Source organism: Lepidochelys olivacea (genome assembly GCF_965140295.1).
Source record: "Lepidochelys olivacea isolate rLepOli2 genome assembly, chromosome: 13".
NCBI lineage: Eukaryota > Metazoa > Chordata > Testudines > Cheloniidae > Lepidochelys > Lepidochelys olivacea.
Genome location: NC_140423.1, coordinates 7,448,739 through 7,457,849, shown reverse-complemented (window position 1 = coordinate 7,457,849; position 9,111 = coordinate 7,448,739).

Genomic DNA, 9,111 nt, shown 5'->3' with positions numbered 1-9,111 from the left:
TAGATTTGCTGTTGTTGCTGGTTTGTTAGGTTGTGCAACTCCTCTTTTACAAAATGTTCTTTTTTGTTGTATGTTTTACATCAAAACGTTAGGGTTCTCAATAAGGTTCATTCTCTCTCTCGCTCGCTCTTGCTGTGCAAAGAAGGCTGTAAGCTACAAATGTTGGTGATATCTGATTTAAAACAACTGCTCCCTTTGTCTTACTCCTTCCTTTCAGATCCCATCTCAAGACTCATCATTTATCTTTAGGCTTTGGTTCATAACCTTCCCTCTAATAATGGGACTCTCAGACTAGATTACTTGTGTTTTAGATTAAGGAAAACAGCAAATAAAGAAAGCACAAACATAAAGTCTCCATGAAGGTGAGAAGCAGGGTGCATCTCTCACTCTAAGACGTCCCCCTTGAATCTCCTCACAGCCCTGCTCCACAGCACATAGCCAGACAAACGCCTACACTTAAAAGTAGGGAAAAGCAAATCAGATCAGAGCTACATACACAACAGCCTTTGCTTCATAACCTTATCTCTGTTCGAAAAAATTACTATTGAATGAGCCATTCCACTTCCCTTGGCTAGTACTGTCACTCTATCCGTGGAGGCTGTATGTAAGAAATACAGTAGCTATGCATATTGCAGTAAGTACATTTGCTGTATTTGGTGTTCTCTGATCTTTCCGTATTAAAGACACTGTACAAAAATCTATGCTGCTTGGGAGTTTTCTTAAGACTGATGGATTATCCTGTCTCATTTGTGCAATATTGACAGAGCTTTAGTAAAAGCATCAGACCTGCCTGAAGCAACAGGGGAGTGTCTCTTTGAAAATGAATAATGACATATTTTAAAAGCATTAGAACAAAATGTCTCCCGAACAGAAATCAGAGAAAAAAACATAACCCAGGAAGCCGAGCTGTGGGAGGCCTGTCCTCACACACTCCTCCATTCCTTCTGACAGTGGATGCTGAAATAAACAGGCTCACATGTCAAGCCAGCCCTCAGAAATGGGCTGGTAGAAAGGGTGGAGAGAGAATTTCTTCTCTTTTCAAATATCCACTTTCGCTATTGACATTTCTGACAGATTGAGACCAATTAAAACACTCCTGCACGTACCTGCCCTGCCACTCTGGGAAGAGAATTTGCTCACTTCTTTCACCCTATGTTAACTGTTAGGTGTTAAGATCAATATGTTTACTATAGTGGTTAGCTTCAAACACTTCCCGTAAAGTCTTTCCTGGGGAAAGGTAATCAGAGCCTTGAAGTACAGTAACTCTTCGCTTAACGTTGTAGTTATGTTCCTGAAAAATGCGACTTCAAGCGAAATGATGTTAAGCTAATTCAATTTCCCCATAAGAATTAATGTAAATGGGGGGTGGGGTTTAGGTTCCAGGGAAATTTTTTTCACCAGACAAAAGACTATATTATATATATATGCACAGTATACGTTTTAAACAAACAATTTAATACAGAACACAGCAATGATGATTGTGAAGCTTCCTTGAGGTGGTGAAGTTAGAGGCTGGAAGAGGGTGGGATATTTCCCAGGGAATACCTTACTGCTAATGATGAACTAGCACTCGGCTGAGCCCTCAAGGGTTAACGCATTGTTGTTAATGTAGCCCCACAATCTACAAGGCAGCACGAATGGAGGGGGGGAGACAGCATGGCAGACAGAGACAGAGACACACACCCTGTGTGTGTGAGAGAGAAAGAGAGATGCGCATTGCCCCTTTAAGTACACTGACAGCACTCTAAGGACATTGCCTTTTTAAGTAGATCAGCAAGTTGAGACAGCAGCTGCTGCTAGCAAGCTCCCTCTGTCCTGAGCCCTGTTGTGTCCTGTCCCACCTTCATGCTCTATGGAGATGGGGTAAGTGGGGGGCAGGAACAGGGGGGAGGGGGACACCCTGACATTAGCCCCTCTTTTCCCCCCTGCACAGCAAGCAGGAGGCTCTGGGGAGCAGCCCCAAGGCAGAGGGCAGGAGCAGCACAGGGCAGTGGGGGGAGGGACAGCTGAACTGGTGGCAATTGATAGCCTGCTGGGTGGCTACCGCACAGGGAATTTAGGGGAGCTGATGGGGGGCTGCCAGTCCACCCTGGTTCCAAGCCCCCACCACTAGCGCTCCAGTGGGCTGTTCTTTCTCCAAGCAGTGGACAAAGCAGGCAGCTGCCAAAGGATGTTATAAGGGAGCATTGCGCAACTTTAAACCAGCATGTTCCCTAATTGATTAGCAACGTAACAGTGAAACAACATTAACCGGGACGACTTTAAGTGAGAAGTTCCTGTATCTCAGGAAGATGTGGGCTGTTTCTCTTTGGCTCATCATGGTATGTACCGGGGACACACCTAGGAAAAGGATGAGCATGATAAACTGGCAGATTTTGCTTTTGAAAACTATATTTATATCAGAAGCTGTAAAGGATTTGAGTTATAAGTTCTGTGCTGGAAAGCGAATGCCTGTCAGCAAATCCACCCTCTGGTGAGGGCATCAGAAAGCAGCCTGACCACAAAATGAGAGGGCCGGCTCCTTCATCATCCAGGACATAGTGTGGATTTTAGACAGCACCCTTCATAGCAAGACCTCCCATAGAACTTTCTCAGTAATTAGTTCTGGGGCAGTGGCTGTGTAGGTAAACGTGATGTGACATGATCCCGGGGTGCAACCTGGCACTGTGGGACCACTGTGCCCTCTTTGCTCACTATTTTGGGTTGTCTCTCACAATTCCTTACTGGTGGCAAGCAGCAAATCCCTCCAGGTGCTGTTACCACTCAGTACAACTGCATATGGAGCCCCACACCCAGCTAGATTGCATGAATGCTCTCAGAGCCACTCATGAATCAGACAGAGAAAGGCACAAGCCAAATCCCCACAGCTCCCAGCCTTGTACCTTAGGAATATACTATCTTGCACTGATCAAGACCCTTTCTTGAGCAATGCAAGTTTGTTAATTGGTTCACCACTTCATCAGTGGAAAGTGGGCATGCCCCAGCCTTTGTGACCTGAGCATATTTACCAAACACTTCAGGCAAACTCACTGGTAAAGATAAGCTTACTGATTACAAAAAATAGATTTTAAGTGATTATAAGTGGTAGGCAAAAAGTCAGAGTGGTTACCAAAATAAAATAAAATATAAGCATGCAGTCTAAACTCTCAATCTATAGATTGGGCAACATCTAGATTAAACAGTTTTTCTCACACCACCGGATATTGCAGGTTGGTTGCAGTCTTTCATACACAGGCTTTTCCCTCTTAGCCCGGGGACCAGTCTCTTGAGCTCCAGCGCTCTCATTGCCTTCAGCGTAGGTGTGGGAGAAGAGAAAGAACAAAGCATGGGGCCACTGGTCTCTGTTTTATACTCTTTTCCATGTGCTTGGAACATAAGTCCAGGCATGTCTGGTGGGCACTGCTGAGTCACCAGGTTGAGCAATTCCCCTGATGTGACCTTATGCCAATGAGTCATTGAATTGTAACTCCCTTGCTGGACAATGGCTATTGCTGGTTGTGTGACAGCTGCCCAGGTGCTGGTTAGTGTCCTTATTCTTGTCTCTGGGGATCTAATATCTGTGCGATTTCCCCAATTCACAGCATATTTTATTGACAACCATACAGCACAATCTCGTAACTGCATATGCACTAATAATAGAGATATTTAGCTTTCAGCAGCTCATAACCTTTCCCATGATACCTGATATGACATGCTTTATAAGAAATATCATAATGACAGACAAATGATGAATATGGGGGCTGCAGGGCACTCCCTGAGCTATAGAGTGTCACACACGGTAGCCATCATAGGCATGTTTTTTAAACTAGTTCAGTATGCAGTTGCGTGTGCCAAAGGCACGTGCAACCTTAACCAAATATTGTTATTTGGGGGGGCAAAAGGAGCAGCTGCAGCAGGGCCAGCGACTTAAAAGGGCCTGGGGCTCCCAGCCACCACCGCTGTTACCGTGGCAGCGGCCGAAGCCCTGGGCTCTTTTAAATCACCGCTGGAGCACCGGGCGGCGCAGGCCAGGCAGCACGGATGGGCTGGCTGGGGGAGGCTGACTCCCAGCCCCATCCCTTCTGCCCAAGGCCCCACCCCTTCCAGGGGCCCAGAGATGGACCCCCTACCAGTAAGAGATTAATATTACTTTCACCCCAGCTATGTGGAATAGGCAGGCTGGGTCATGCGGCTAAAGCACAAGACTGGGAGTCAAGAGATCTGGGCCCACTCATTTCTAAAACATCTGCTCCTAGGAGGTCTATTTCTGGCTCAACCACGGATTTCCTTTGAGATCTGGGCAATCCACTTAACTTGTCTAGTTTCTCCGTCGAGCAAATGAGGATGATGAGACGTAGCTACCTGCGAATGGTACTGGGGCTATAATTCATTACTCTTCACTAATTAGGGAAAACAGATTGCTCCCCTGGCATGGAAGGCCCTACTATACGTATGACAAGAAAAAAACTCCCTTGGTTCTTTTGGCAACTAGTTCCTGGGGAAAATAGAGCTCTCGCCCAGGAGAAATACATAGACCCAAAGACATTCTTTTCTCCCCACTCGGTTTGCCAGCCTTTGTGTTTTACTTAGGATTCAGGCGTTCCCGCCAGACTTGAGCATGCTACCAGACGATCCATGCTCACTCACAAGTCCGTTCGAGATGCCAAGTTAATGATTCTGAAACCATTACCCTATAGTTGTTCTGTAATGAAGAGCTCTGAACATTCCCTACTCGCGCCTTCTGAGTACTTGAGCCTGCCCAGGTGCTTTGTCGAATGGAATCCATCTCCGTCATCTTGGCAAACAACATTTCATTGTTGCCATTCTTGTCCTTTGCTAGAGCACAAAGCTCATTAATACAGCTCCCTTTTATCACTTGTCATTGCATCACACCACTGACGTTTCCAGACTCTTTGCAAGTCACACTGCCATGTCTCCCATGCCCACCCTGCCCACCTTCTATAAAAGGATCTGTTGAATAATGACTGACAGGAGGAGGTCTTATTCATCAATGTCTCAGAGCCTGTACTCATGAATTTTTATCCCATTCCCCTCCTCTCAGGGATTCCAGGAAGTCAGTCTGATTATATTGAATGTGACAGCAGATAAATGTCTCATAACAACTGATTTGTTTTTCCATCTTGTAAACTACATAATAATGTATCAACCTTGAAATGCCTCAATGAAGAAAGGGATTCAGATGTAAGTCACAGGCTGTGAAGTCGGGAGCTAACTTTCCATCTACTGACATGCATAAGAACCTATGTAAAGGGGATGAATTAGGAGGTTATCATCAGTCAAACACGAGGCTTCTTAAATCCCAGTTATAGTCCTTTTAGACAATGAAGGAGGTTTAGGGTAAAGAGTGGGAATATGGACCATAATAGTCCTCTGTACAGGGTATGTCCTGTTAAAGAGCATGAAGTGAGATGCCAAGTCTTGCTGGTTGCTCTAAGTTATTCTTGAAGGCAGACTCTGAACTAGTGGCTCATGACAGCTATTCACACCTTTCCCAGGGAGTCTGCTCTGGATAGCCAAGGAAAAGAACGGCCTGCTTTCCAAGGAAACTGTGGGTCAATGAAGAGCGTGTCTTAACTCAGACTGCTCCTGTGTGGTGGACAGATGTCATAAGACACTCAAAGGCCCAGAAGAAGGAGCAGGCGTGTGGGAGAAAAATATCTAGGGACACAGTAGCAGGGACATAAGTTCCATATGCACTTAATTTGTGTTTACAGTTACCAAGATTGCATAAGGAAATCAAGCACTTAGACGTACAAGAGCTCCAATTTGTACCCATCATTCATTTGGCAGGCACCAAAAGGTGGGTGCCAATGTTGTAAGAAGCAAATAGCACCCACAGAAAGAAAAGCCAGGTCTCAGCCCTTTGCCTGTGCAGGTGATCATTTCTCTTGCCCAGCTCATGACGATTCGCCCTTGTCTAGATTATACCCAAGATGAAAAGCAGTGCCAGTTGTGAGCTGGGCAGCAGTCATATAAATGTTGTGTTCTAGATGTGGGAGCATTAATATACTATCCCAAACCCTCCTTTTCCCTCCAAATTCTCTCTTCCCCACCAAATCCCCAAATCTCTTTTGATGAGTATCTGGGCTCAGTTCATGAAAAGGGATAATGGAAATAATATTATAGATTCCCCTAAAAATGAAAATCTTAATTACAAGCGATTTGCTCCACCCAGCATGTTGCTGCATATTTTAAATATTCCTGGGGGTGACTTATATAGGAAGCAGAGGCAGATGAGGGGTTTGTGGGGCCCTGGACCAGAGCGAGTGGGGGCCCCTCCCCACCCCTTCCACCTGCAGTCCCCTCTGACCCCTCCCCCGGCGCTTCTGTCGGGAAAATGGGGTTGGGGCATGGGGGCTTGCTCTGCTGCTGGGGAGCTGGTGCAGAGGCTTCCCCCACCCACCCGGCGCTCCTGCCTGGTAGTGGGGTTGGGGTGCGGGGACTTCCCCCTGCTCCCTGGCAAACTCCATTGTATGTACCCAATGTGGTTTGTATATGCACTGTAGATGCACACACTAATGAGGGATTACATGCATATGTCAGTGTATGTACGTAGACACTGAAGAGTTTATGCGTGCAAATTGTTTTTGCATCGTGATGGGTGGAGCATAATTTTTACCATGGGTTTGGTCGTTAATTACAACCTTTTTATGCTACCTGACTTATAATTCTTTGCTAAAGGTGGTGTGATCTCACCTTGATCTGCAAAAGCATGCATATTCTTATTATGGCTTCCTGCTTTCCCCTGACAATAGAATATACCTCAGCAAATGAAATGTAAAATTCTCAGAACTGTGCACTCACTGGCATGGCGGTGTCTCGGATCGAAAGTCGGAACCGACGTCAGAAAGTCGAAACAGGTGTCAATTTATAAACGTTCTAAATGCCGCTCATCGTAACTCGAATGTCGTAAAGGCAAGGTCTGCCTGTATATCTATTTTGAAGCAGTGCAACCTCTGTTACTGTTGGTGCATTGATTGTGTGGTGACTTCTCAGACCGTCAGCAAGACACGAGCTCATGAACTGATAGCAAAATAGTTCATTATCCTTCCACAGAGAATCACTGATTTTCTTGGCCCAGTTTGAAGCAACAACCTTTTAATAGACCTGATCCAGGAGGCCAAATTCCCATGGATACCAGTGGCACAGGATCAGATACAGTATGAGTGACAAGCCCACTGCTTTGTAGCTTTATTCTTTCATGGACAAGGTGGGGGGAAATTAATTAACTTCTGTCACAGTGATAGGATTTATCTGAGATGCATGCACTGCTATAACAACCAGCTGGAGGCAACCCTGGGGGAAATTCTGAGAAAAAGTCAACTTTCTAAACTTAGAATTTAATTATGCAGAAGGGGAACAGACATTTTTGATTCTTTCTGTTACACAAATGCTAGAATTTTGACTTTTGGTGTGCATAACAAATGCAGCTAGCATGTTCCTATTTCAGCTGAAACAGCTGGCACTTGTGCATTTGTTGGTGAAGAGCAGAAAAGTGACTATGTAGCAAAAGTGAAATGTAGCAGTGAAATGTAGCAGTACATTGAATTACATCAAATCTCTCTTCTCTTTTCCAATAAGACTGAAGGCTTCAGGGCCAAGGTCTGTTCTTTACCTGATTTTATTACATGCCCTGGATCTAATTAACTACATCCTTTATCAGCTCGGTTCACTCTCCCCATCCTATCCTAGATACACACACACACACAAACTCACCATCTTATTTTCTCTGCTACCTTGACTATCCTTTAGATTGTAGCTACTTCCAGTGCCGTTGAAAGGGATGCTGGAACGCTGGTGTGAGGCTACTAAAACGCCACATTGGTTCTACCAGTCAGTCAAAAATTCAAGCTGCATCTTACTCAAATAACCTTTTATCACGGTTGAAAAAATGATATTTCCGTACATCAGGATGCAGTATACTGGAGATGTAGAAAGCTCTGCTCATAAAACCACCACTCGCTGTGGCTAGACAGTCTGACCCAAAGACGTTCAGTTTTTTGCTTATTTCTCTAAGTCTGTTTCATTGAAGAGGAAGGATGGTCCAGTGGTCAGGGCATTAGGTTAGGGCTTGGAGGCCGGATTCAGTTCCCTGCTCTGCCACAGTCTTCTCTTGGTCTCTCTGAGTCACTTTGAGGGTGCGTCTACACAGCAAAACAAACCCTACGGCAGCGAGTCTCAGAGCCCAGGTCAACTGACTCCAGCTCACAGGGTCCGTGCTACAGGACTAAAACTAGCAGTGAAGACATTCAGAGCCTGGGCTCTGAGACCCTTCCCCCTCACTGGGTTTCAGACCTCTGGCTCCATCCTGCTATTTTTAGCCTGAGTCATCTGACCCAGGCTCTGAGACTCCCGGCTGTGGGTCTTCTTTTACTGTGTAAACATACCCTTAGCCTCAGTTCTCCACCCGTAAAAAGGGGATTATAGTACTGTGCTACCATACAGTAGTGTCGGAGGGTAAATATAGTAAAGATTGTGAAGCACTTTGATGAAAAGAGCTATATACGAGTTAGGTATTATTATATCCTCTCCTCAGGCTCTGTGTCTTTCTGCCTATCTTCTAGCTGATTCGCTCACTTTCTCCATCCAGCCACTTAACCTGCTTTCTGAAGCTCCCATAACCACTGATAGCACTCTAACACAAAATTGCCTGATGAGGCTCTCTTTCTTGTATCTTTTCAAGCATAATAATCCTGAAGTGGCAGCCTCATGATAGTTATATCAGTGATTATTTAGATCATATTCATAACTGTGGCCAAATGTATAATGAGTCCTCTGTGTGTTCTCAAAAATATTAGCAAGTACAGAATCAGACTTGGAGCCAGTATGTCAGGACACAATATATAGCCTTGAATGGTGCTATCCAAAATAGTGCAATTCGTATCCTTCCAAAAGACCTTCTCCTGAAGTGTTTGATCCGAAGTCCATTGGAGTCAATTGGCTAGTTAGTCTTTCCACTAACTTCAGTGGGCTTTGGATCAGGCCCACTTTGCATTAAGTCAGGTATCTGGCATTTGGCAAATTACAGAACAGAATGGCTACTCAGTGTGTAGTTTCAGTTAGGATTTGCTTGCTAATTAGGACAGCAGCCCAAAACTTTTTCCAGTCAGA